The sequence below is a fragment of the Priapulus caudatus genome, unplaced genomic scaffold, assembly GCF_000485595.1.
Source record: "Priapulus caudatus unplaced genomic scaffold, Priapulus_caudatus-5.0.1 Scaffold931, whole genome shotgun sequence".
Classification (NCBI taxonomy): domain Eukaryota; kingdom Metazoa; phylum Priapulida; class Priapulimorpha; order Priapulimorphida; family Priapulidae; genus Priapulus; species Priapulus caudatus.
The window spans coordinates 38,631-49,443 of NW_014577992.1; the positions used below are offsets into that span (position 1 = coordinate 38,631).

General features: G+C 47.5%; 1 protein-coding gene across 2 annotated transcripts in view; it reads right to left on the minus strand.

Moving 5' to 3' along the window:
- Positions 1-10,813, minus strand: part of LOC106814489 (15-hydroxyprostaglandin dehydrogenase [NAD(+)]-like) — a 57,527-nt gene that overhangs the window by 11,164 nt on the left and 35,550 nt on the right. The window lies entirely within an intron of this gene.

The following is a 10,813-nucleotide window of genomic DNA, read 5'->3' on the forward strand; positions in this document are numbered from 1 at the left end:
ACCACCTCGCTATACTTTGAGTTGCAGCTTGATAACTTAGCGGAATATGCGCAAAATACGCGTACACGGTTTTGGGCAAATCGAACACTGGCTCGGGTATTCAACTTCATGTGCCATAATTCTTGCCACCGCATTGAAGAAACAACTTCGCGCTTTTCGATATTCCCGATTCCATCGAATACATTCCGCTGTACCGATTCCTCTATTTCCTCCACGTTTTGATCAACGATTTTGAATGGCACCACTTTTCGAAGTGCCCGATGCGCCCACATCGTCGACCATTCACCGATTGGCCCTGCCCGCAGAAGTTGGGTCTCAACCAAAATTGACCCGTGGTTTCCGCAACGATACACACTCGTCATTTCCGATTTGGTCTATACCCTCCACTTAGAAGTGCCTAGCCCCCGTCTGCCATTAAGGTCGACGATTTCCATTTTTGAACTGATGGCTTTACCATAGCACCCTTGTGCGCTGAACTTGTCATGGCTGACTGAAACTGACATGGTTTTTCATTTTCACCTACTGTATCTCCCCCCCCCCCCCCCCCCCCCCCCCCCCCCCCCCCCCCCCCCCCCCCTGGCCTCACTCACTACCATTGACTTCATTGATAGTCTACCAGGCTTCATATGCCGCGCCAACTCACAAGCTCTGGCATATGTCGTCTGTCTTGCTCAAGGACATTTTCGCTTATTTTAGCTGAAGAACACACTTTTCAATCAACTGATCCGAAATTTCTTCGTCAACATTCGGGAAGTTAAAAGAACTTTGCCTGGCACTAAAGACGTGACACACATTATCCACAGGTCTCTCTGCGAATCTGTCTTCATAGCGCGCTCATTCAGCCTTTTAGTGCATAAAGTATCCATCCAAATGTGCGCTACAGCAGTGTGTATACACACATGGTGCCTGCGGAATTTCTCTCCCGTCCGCCATCTTACTCTGGTTGAGCCTGCGACCAGGGTCTGTCAAGTGTACAAACAGGTTCTTTGTACTTCTGGCCCTGCCGTGCGCAGCAACAATGCCGTTTTGTGGCGCAATTTACTACCCTTTTGCTGTCGAGAACTGAAAGCTACATGAAACAATTTCTTCAGTTTGCCAGGCTGTCCAACTTGGAAGCATGGCCTGTCATATCCGAACGCTTACGACTCCATTCCAAAACTTATGGCTGCCCATTTCATGCAATCAAACGACTCTCCCAAGACTTTAACTTACCTCGTCGCCCAACCGGGGGTATGTCCTCGCACCTCGGCTCTATGCCGGCTCCACGGCTTAGTAAAAGGACTAATATTCAATAGCTGGTCGTATAATCAATCCATCTTTTATTTCTCTGTTAGAACCGGGTGCCGGGCGCTTACCGTACAGCGGTAACTATTACTCTATTGAAAACCTAATACATTACACGATTATTCCTTTTTAACTGTATTTTCATATGGCTTGCCTTTTTCCTTATTTACTTTTGTGTATTAATTTCTTAAGTGGAAATTTGTGTGTCACCTGGTTTTCCGATCCAGGTTTTTAGTTATTCCAAAATGATCGCGACCTCGTCGTGTGTTGTGGTTTGTAAAATAGAGTCTCATGGTGTACACGAAATCTCTACACTAGCACACCAGGCCGTAGTGGCGAATTAGTCGTGTACTCGAATGAGGGGAGAGTGGAATGCACGCCATCTTCATGACTTACGTTAGCGCAACAATGTCGCTGGCCTCGTAGATGTGGTCAGCGACCCACAAATACACCATCCCACAGTTATCCAGCCACAGCCTACACCATCCACAGCTACCCATCCCACAGCTACACCATCTTCAGACACCATCCACAGCTACACCCATCCACCAGCTCTCCATCCCACAGCCTTAGCACCATATACCCAGCTCTGAGTTCGAAGCGTAGTACGCGTCGGCAGTGGCAATGCGTTTGCCATGTTTAACCGCTGCAACTAAGTCATCGTATGCGACATCTAAGTCGGTATTTCTGTACATCTCCCGTAGGACAGTACTGTTAGGTATCAGCTGAGTGCCTCTACCAGCCTCCTGAACCGCGAGCAGAGCATAGTAATCCGCCCAAATATAAGGGACTTCCTTAGGGACCATGGTCCCGACGGTCTCTAGTACCGGGAGCATCTCGGCGCCGCATTCATGATGAAAGAAAGACGGGAGAGAAAAATACTTCGGCTCGCCTTTACATGCTGAATGCAGCGTAACGATCTGCTGATTCTGCAATGTCAAATTCGCGTACCTGTACCTGCGCCTTAGGGTGTGATTGACAACTCATCGACACGCGTACCGGGTTGGGGGACGTTATCAGCCAGCGCCCGTTCAGTAGGTACTGCGCTTTAGGGGTCGGTCGCGCATAAAATGTAACACGCTTAGTACACAGGACGGTTACGTCCGCTGTTATGTTTCGGAATAACGCCACAGGGCATGACGTGACCACTGATATGGGATACACAGGTGATTTAACGTCGCACACCTGTTTACGCTTGCGCAAACATACTCGCAGTGCGCTTTTATCAGGTTGTATGTAGCTGACTCGATCAAGTGATATCCCAATATATTCCTGCGTAAAACTATAATGCGCAGCGGCCGTGATCGTATAGTGGTTAGTACCTTGCGTTGTGGCCGGAATAACCCAGATTCGAATCCTAGTCACGGCACCAAATGTAACCTTGTACTTAATCGAGGTAGGCAGCGGGTAGGGATAAAGGATAGTAGTTGTGCAAGGCGTAAAGCAAACACGAACTAATAGCGTAACGTACCACAAGCGACTGTATTGTTAGCCATAGCGAATGACAAACGTACAACAAGTAGCGTACAACAAGTATAGCGTGGGAGGGCAGAACACCGGGAGGGAGAGTTCCGAGTTCCCTGTGCCTGGGTGCGGCTATCCTTATATACTAAGGCGATCTTTGTGCCCGACATCCGGGCATTATCTCGTTACCTCTTGGATTTCGCCAGGCTCCCGTTCTGCCGAACGCTTCGTGCGTGGGCTGCGGTTTATGATGCGGCGTGCCACGTACCCCGCTCTCCGCTCTCTAAGTGACTATTCTATGTAGTCAGTTATTTAACACCTTTTGCATCGCTGCCAGCTGTCGCCCGCTCTGCTCACTCGGCCTAAGTAATGAGCTCGAGCGCAGCAGCGCTACATATCTATATATCTATCTATCTATCTATTTATCTATCTATCTATCTATCTATCTATCTATCTATCTACGTATACTTTTAGTTGCAGCTTTGATGAACTTAGCGGAATATGCGCAAAATCACGGTCGTACACGGTTTTGGGCAAAATCGAAACACTGGCTCCGGTATCAACTTTCATGGGCAAATTCTTGCCACCGCATTGAAGAACAACTTCGAAGCTTTTCGATATTCCCGATTCCATCGAATACATTCCGTGTACCGATTCCTCTATTTCCTCCACGTATTTGATCAACGATTTTGAATGGCACACTTTTTCGAAGTGCCCGATGCGCCCACATCTTCGACATTCCACCGATTTGGCTGGAGAAGTTGGGTCTCAACCAAAATGACCCCGTTTTCCGCAACGATAACACTCGTCATTCCGATTTGGTCGACTACCTCCACTAGAGTGCCTAGCCCCGTCTGCACTAGGTCGACGATTTCCCTTTTTGAACCTGGATGGCTTACCATAGCCACCCTTGTGCGCTGAACTTTTCATGGCTGACTGAAACTGAATGGTTTCATTTTCACTACTCGTGGCCTCACTACTACCCATTGACTTCATCTGATAGTCTACAGCTTCATATGCACGCGCCAACTCACAAGCTCTGGCTAATGTCAGTCTGTCTTGCTCAAGACATTTTCGCCTTAGTTTAGCTGAAGAACACCTTTCAATCAACTGATCCCGAATTTCTTCGTCAACATTCGGGAAGTTACAGAACTTTGCCTGGGCACAAAGACGTGACACAAATTTATCCACAGTCTCTCTGGAATCCTGAGTCAATCCACGGAAAACATGTCTTTCATAGGGCTCATTCACCTTAGTGATAAAGTATCCATCCAATGTGCGTACAGCATGTGTATACACACATGGTGCCTGCGGGATTTCTCTCCCGTCCGCATCTACTCTGGTTGAGCCTGGACCAGGCAGGGTCTGTCAAAGTGTCAAACAGTTCTTGTACTTCTGGCCCTGCCGTGCGCAGCAACAATGCCCGTTTTTGTGGCGCATTTACTACCGCTTTTGCGTCGAGAAACTGAAAGTACTGGAACAATTTCTTCCATTTGGCCCAGCGTGGTCCCAACTTGGAAGCATGGCCTGTCATATCGAGCGGCCTTACGACTCCAATTTCCAAACTTATGGCTGCCATTATGCATCAAACGACTCTCCAAGACTTTAACTACCTCGTCGCCACCGTTATGTCCTCGCACCTCGGCTCTATGCCCGGCTCACGGCCTTAGTAAAGGACTAATATTCAATAGCTGGTCGTATAATCATCCATCTTTTATTTCTCTGTTAGAACCGGGTGGCGGCGCTACCGTACAGCGGTAACTATTACTCTATTGAAAACCTAATACATTACAATTATCCTTTTAACCTGTATTTTAATATGGCTTGCCTTTTTCCTTATTTGATTTTGTGTATTAATTTCTTAAGTGGAATTTGTGTGTCACCTGGTTTTCCGATCCAGGTTTTTAGTTATTCCAAAATGGTCGCGCCTCGTCGTGTGTTGTGGTTTGTAAAATAGAGTCTATGGTGTAACCGAAATCTCTACACTAGCAACACCCAAGGCCGTAGTGGACGAATTAGGTCGTAGTACTCGATGAGGGAGAGAGGAATGCGACCATCTTCATGACTTACGTAGCGCAACAATGTCGCTAGGCCTCGTGATGTGGTCAGTCGACCCACAAATACACCATCCCACAGCTACCCCAGCCCACAGCTACACCATCCCACAGCTACACCATCCCACAGCTACACCATCCCACAGCTACACCATCCCACAGCTACACCATCCCACAGCTACACCATGCCCACAGCTACATCATCCCGGTCCTACACGCATGCCGCACAGCTACACCATCCGCACAGCTTAGCACCATCCTTACAGCTACACCATCCACAGTTACATCATCCCACAGCTGACGCCCGCATCCACCAGCTACACCATCTTACCAGCTACATCCTCCCACAGTACAACCATCTACAGCTACACGCATCGCACCAGTTACAAACCCAATCCGCACAAGTTACACCTTGCCCAAGCTACACCATCCCCACAGCCCACCAGTCCCACAGCTACCATCGCCACAGCTACACCATCTTAACAGGCTAGCACAGTCTCACAGTTACACCATCCACAGCTACCCATCCACAGCTACACCATCTTACAGTAACACCATCCCACAGCTACCGCATCCCACAGCTTGACCCAACCACGCTACACCAATCCCACAGCTACTCATCCAGCAGCTACACCATCCCACAGCTACAACCATCCGCGCCGCGCCTAACACCATCCCACAGCTACACACACCACAAGTTACAGTCATCCACAGCTACACCATCCCATAGTTACACCAAGCTGCTGCCTGGCACTGCCGTCCTGTGTGAACCGCGCGTCTGTATTGTGTTTTGCCGTAGTTTGCATATACGGTAACCTCTAATCGGCCGGTGTCGTAGAGTTTGACCAGGAACCTCCCATTATTGTCACCCCATTACGCGCCAATTACGTGCAGTATAAAATATTAGGTGAAGGGGCCAGACAAGTGGCGTATAATACGTACTCATGCGATGGCTCCACAGGGCCAATGTAAGTTTAAAAAGTCGATTTTATTACATTCTTTTATGTAATACAGTATATATAAAAGATGATTTAATTATTTATAAAAAACAGCAATATTAGTACATATAGTACGTTGGTAAGAAAGTTTGTTGGTATCTTTGGAATGTCATCTCATTTAACTTTGCCATTATAGATTTGATCATTTTACGACCCCTGCATTCACTGGAACCTAACCCTGTCGTAAACGGGAGTACACACAACACACAGCACGACAAAACAACCCCCTCCCAACACTGGGAGACGCACACACCAGCGCCGGCCACACACTACACAACACCCCCACGACACACACACACACACACCACACAGCACACACCACACAACACACACACTCATACACAGCACACCACACACAGCACACACACACACACACCACACAACGATTCCACAAAAATGGAATATGAATCAAGGAGCGAATAAAAACACAGTGGCGTTAACATCATTATTCTCGAGGGTTGAATCGCCGCAGCTTTTTTAAATAAAGGCTAATAAAGATATCGAACTAACTTCACCGATAATTGATCTTGATCTAAGCCTCTGAACCGGTAGTGTTCCTTTGGTATGGTGCAGCATTAATATTGTATAGTTGACTCTAGTAACACTCTAGGTAGGCTAAAGTTTACCGGCAGAACTAGTCGTATGAATCTTGCGCGTAAACTGACGTGGCCGCCAATGAGCGCCCACGCTTACAACAGATGGGTAGCGCCCGACGTTGATCAGAAGAGAAGTTGCTATCTAAGCCTGTTAACGCCTCGTAATATTTGTGTTCAACGTCCCAATTAGACTATGTCTGACGAAAGAGAGCAAGTTGATTAAATCTGGAACAAAATAAAGTCGCAAACATTCACTGGTAGTGAACGTTGAAGTGTAGCAATTAAATTAGGCGCCTTTAGTGTATATCTCTACAGTTGGGCAAACGTTCAGACTAATGTGTATAGGCCTACCTAGTAAAAGTAAACGAATATATAGCTATAGCGTCATAGTATAAAGCATAAAATATGAGGCAATAAACTACGCTAGCGTGACATGCGGACCAGTGATGCTGAGCGCCGCCGAAGGATTAAAGGACACTTTGGTGCTTTCAATCACAGCCTACGCGCCACCTCGTCTATTATAATGTGTATAATCGGTGGTGACCCATTAGACCGCCAATTGGCCGATCTCAAGGAATCAGGGCATTCTGCTATGTTAGAACCGGTTTTGTCCTCCATAGAGTTTGCACAAAACCGAAATAACACGCTGGTTAGCCGAACCTGCGCTAGCGTCCTTCTGTGTGCATGTTTCGCATATTCCGTATCGAATAAGGCCCGCCTTCTTCGTTGGATGGACAGGAATGGGGTCGTCACCGACATGACCAGTTACTGTACCTACTGTCTTGCATCCGCCCAGCCTGTTTACTTTTCGTAAAATAATGAAAGGCCCGGCCTGATGCAATTTCGCATGCGAAGTCGGAAATTTTCGGGGCATTTTTCACTCCTTCGGAAGTGAACGAGTGCGTCTTCATGTAACATTGCAAGTTGTGTTCACTGTGAAATTGAGAATTTTTTGAGAAGTTATTAGAGCGCTGGTTAAGACTGTAGAACTTATGTAGTGTTTACTGAACTGAAAAGCCGGAAAAGTACCCATGTTAAGCAGAAGAATATGACCAGACTATTGCCTATGTGATGATGATTTATGGGATCTGCCGAATCTGTGGACTGCGAATGTGTGAAACTGATGCTCAACCAGAACCTTATACTGTTAGACGTGTTAATGTACATTCAGAGTCACAGTAGTAAGGTTAATTTCTGACATTTGCGAAATGTGTCTTTATGTATCTTGTATCGGCATGATCGTATTATGTCTTAATGTGTCATAGTTTGTATGCATATCTTTATGTCTTTGGCGCAACTTTATGTTCTTATGGAATGTCAGAAATGGGATCGTAACTCAAGATCGTTTTAGTTTGTAATCTATTTCAGACATTGACTGTGATCATAAAACGAGCCTCTCTATCTATCTAATCGGGTGGGAGTGCGAGATGTTCTTGTGCTTCGTAGGCCGGCACTAATTCCAATGTCTCTTGAAACGACTGAGGAGGGCCTGGCGATGGAAGAATATACGCGGGCGCTGCAGTGTGACGTTGGCATGCAAGACACAATACAATTATGCGCAGGATAGAACTTAGCTGTCCGTGAACCGATAATGAGGAGAACCTGTAGGTACGCGTGAGCGACAAACGCGGTCGAGTTGTTGGCACCGTTCTCGTTATCCCGGCTTTCCCTTCACGGCCATGGTCCCATTTACGGTCCGATACAACGCAGGAGGTGGTTGCAGATCACACCGGCCGCTGAGGTATATAGGTGCCAGAGCGTATAGTGTGGCGGTGGGCTCAAGCGGACGTTGACGGCAGGAATGTGGCGCGACAGCGGGTCACTTCACGCTCGTCGTTAGGCTGATGCCAGCTATGCGGGCCAGCTTTGTTACGTCTGATAGAGCGCCGAATCACGCAAGTTACTCTCTGCGCCGTCATCAGGTGTCTCGCGTGCTGTGCGTCTTGGTCGTCTACATAGTCAGGGCTCATCTCGCCGACTGGGCGGAGAGCGTGGTGGCCGTCGCAAAGGCGGCGGACGCGGGTAATGTATCGTTACACGTATAATGATGATAAGACAGAGCAATAAATTAATCACTTGCAATCAGCAGTGTTGCTAAAGGCCAACGCAGAATGGACGGTTTGTATAAAGTTTGAGGTGATACTCCAGCTTCTGAGTTCGACAGCGTAAGTTACGCGTCGCAAGTCGGGCAAATGCGTTGCCATGTTTAACGCGCCTGCGCAAAACTAAGTCATCGTATGCGACATGCTAAGTCGGTTGCTGTACAATTCTCCGTCGTGACAGGACTGCTTTCGCTATCAGGCTGAGGCTTGCTACGAGCCTCCGGAACCGGGGCGGGAAGGCATAGTAATCCGCACCAAATATAAGGGACTTCGCTTAGGGACCATGTTCCCGACGGTGACCTGTCTCAGTAGCCGGGCGAGCATACTTCGGGCGCGCGCATTCATGATGAAAGAAAGACGGAGAGAAAAATACTTGCGTCTGGGCTTTAACATGCTGAGATGCAGCGTAACGAGTCTGCTGAATTCACAAATGTCAAATTTCGCGGGTTACCGTACCGTGCGCTTAGGGCGTGTGATTGAACCAACTTATTCGACACGCGTACTACGGGTGCGGGGGACGTTATCAGGCCCAACACGGTCGTTCAGCAGGTACTGCGGCTTTAGGAGTCGGTCGCGCATAAAAATGTACAGCACGATTTGTCAAGTGGCCGGGGGGTTACGTGATCCGCTGTTATGTTCGAATAACGCACAGGGCTATGACGTAACGACTGATATGGGATACACAGGTGATTTACGTCGCACACCTGGTTTACGCTTGTTGTTGCGCAAACATACTCGCACCGCTTTTCCATAAATCGTTTGTATGTAGGCTGACGGTCGACAAGTATATCCCAATTATCTGCGTGAAGAGAGCGTATAGCAGGATACGCGCAGGCGGGCCGTGGACATCGCTAGAGTGGTTAGTATCTTGGCGTTGCTGGCCCTGCAAGATACTCACGGTTCGGAACCCGGGTCACGGGTCAGAGAATGTACGTACTTAATCAAAGTATGGCGTCAGCGGGTCAGGGGTAAGGGCAGTATAGGTGTGTGCAAGACGTAAAGCAAACACCGAACTAATGAGACTTAACGTACGACAAGCGACTCGAGTATTGTTAGCCATAGCGAATGACAAACGTACAACAAGTAGCGTACAACAATATAGCGTGCAGGGGCAGAACACCGGGAGGGGAGAAGTTCGCGAGGTCCGTGTGCCTGGGTGGCGGCCTATCCTTATTATACTAAGGCGATCCTTGTGCCGAGATATCGGGCATTCATCGGTCGTACCTGTCTTGGTTCCGCCAGCTCCCGTACTGCTGAACGCTTCGGTGCGGTGGGTCTGCGGTTTATGATGCGCTGCGTGCCACGTACCCCGCCTCCGCTGTCTCTAAGTGACGCATTTCTATCTAGTCGTTATTCAACACATTTGCATCGGCTGCAGCTGTCGGCCCGCTCGCTCACTCGGCCTAAGTATGAGCTCGAGCGCAGGCAGCGCTACATCATCTATTATCTATCTATTTATCTAATTAATCTATTTATCCTGATTTATCTATCTATTTATATCTATTTATCCTATCATCTATCTATCTATCTATCTATATCTATTATTTATTTAGTCTATCTATCTATCTATCTATCTATCTCATCTTTTTATCTATGCGCTCTATCCATCTGACCGCTATCTATCGATCTATCTATCTATCTATCTAGTCTATCTACCTACTACTATCTATTTATCTATCTATTCTAGATCCTACATCTATCTATCTATTTATTGTATCTACTGCTACTCTTTAGTAGAACAGTATAATCAAGTTCATCAGCCAGCTGAATTCCGTTTTTGACTTGAATCATGTGCTGGCAGGGCCCGTTTATTTGTTTGCTACAGGGGCACGCTTATTTAATGCTGTTGGCAGGAGCGCTAGTATATTCTCCGTTTTTCGGACACACTCTCATGAATACTGTATTAGATTATTGTTCGTCGTGGCGCTGCCATTTGTTGTGGGTTTGTGTAAAGCGTGCAATCCTATGGCTGAACGGTCAGTTGTACCGCTGACATTTATACGCAGATCGCTTTCTCCGCGTGAAGATATTCAACATACTTTTATTTACGTGTTTAATTTAAAAACTGCGGGAGCAACACTGACAACAAGGTCGTGTATAACTATAGTTATAGTTATTATAACACTTTAGTGATGAAAATGTTTAAAACCAGCATATGGGTGCAACGAAACTTAGTTTCGTAAGCGCATTTTCTACAGTCGGCTACGGCCTAACACGTGACGGCCGATGGCCGTGGCATAGATGCACGGTCGGGCGGACGTGTGGAGTTGGTGATAGAAACCTACGCGCCTGGCCGCGTGCCCTGGTAAAGCGCA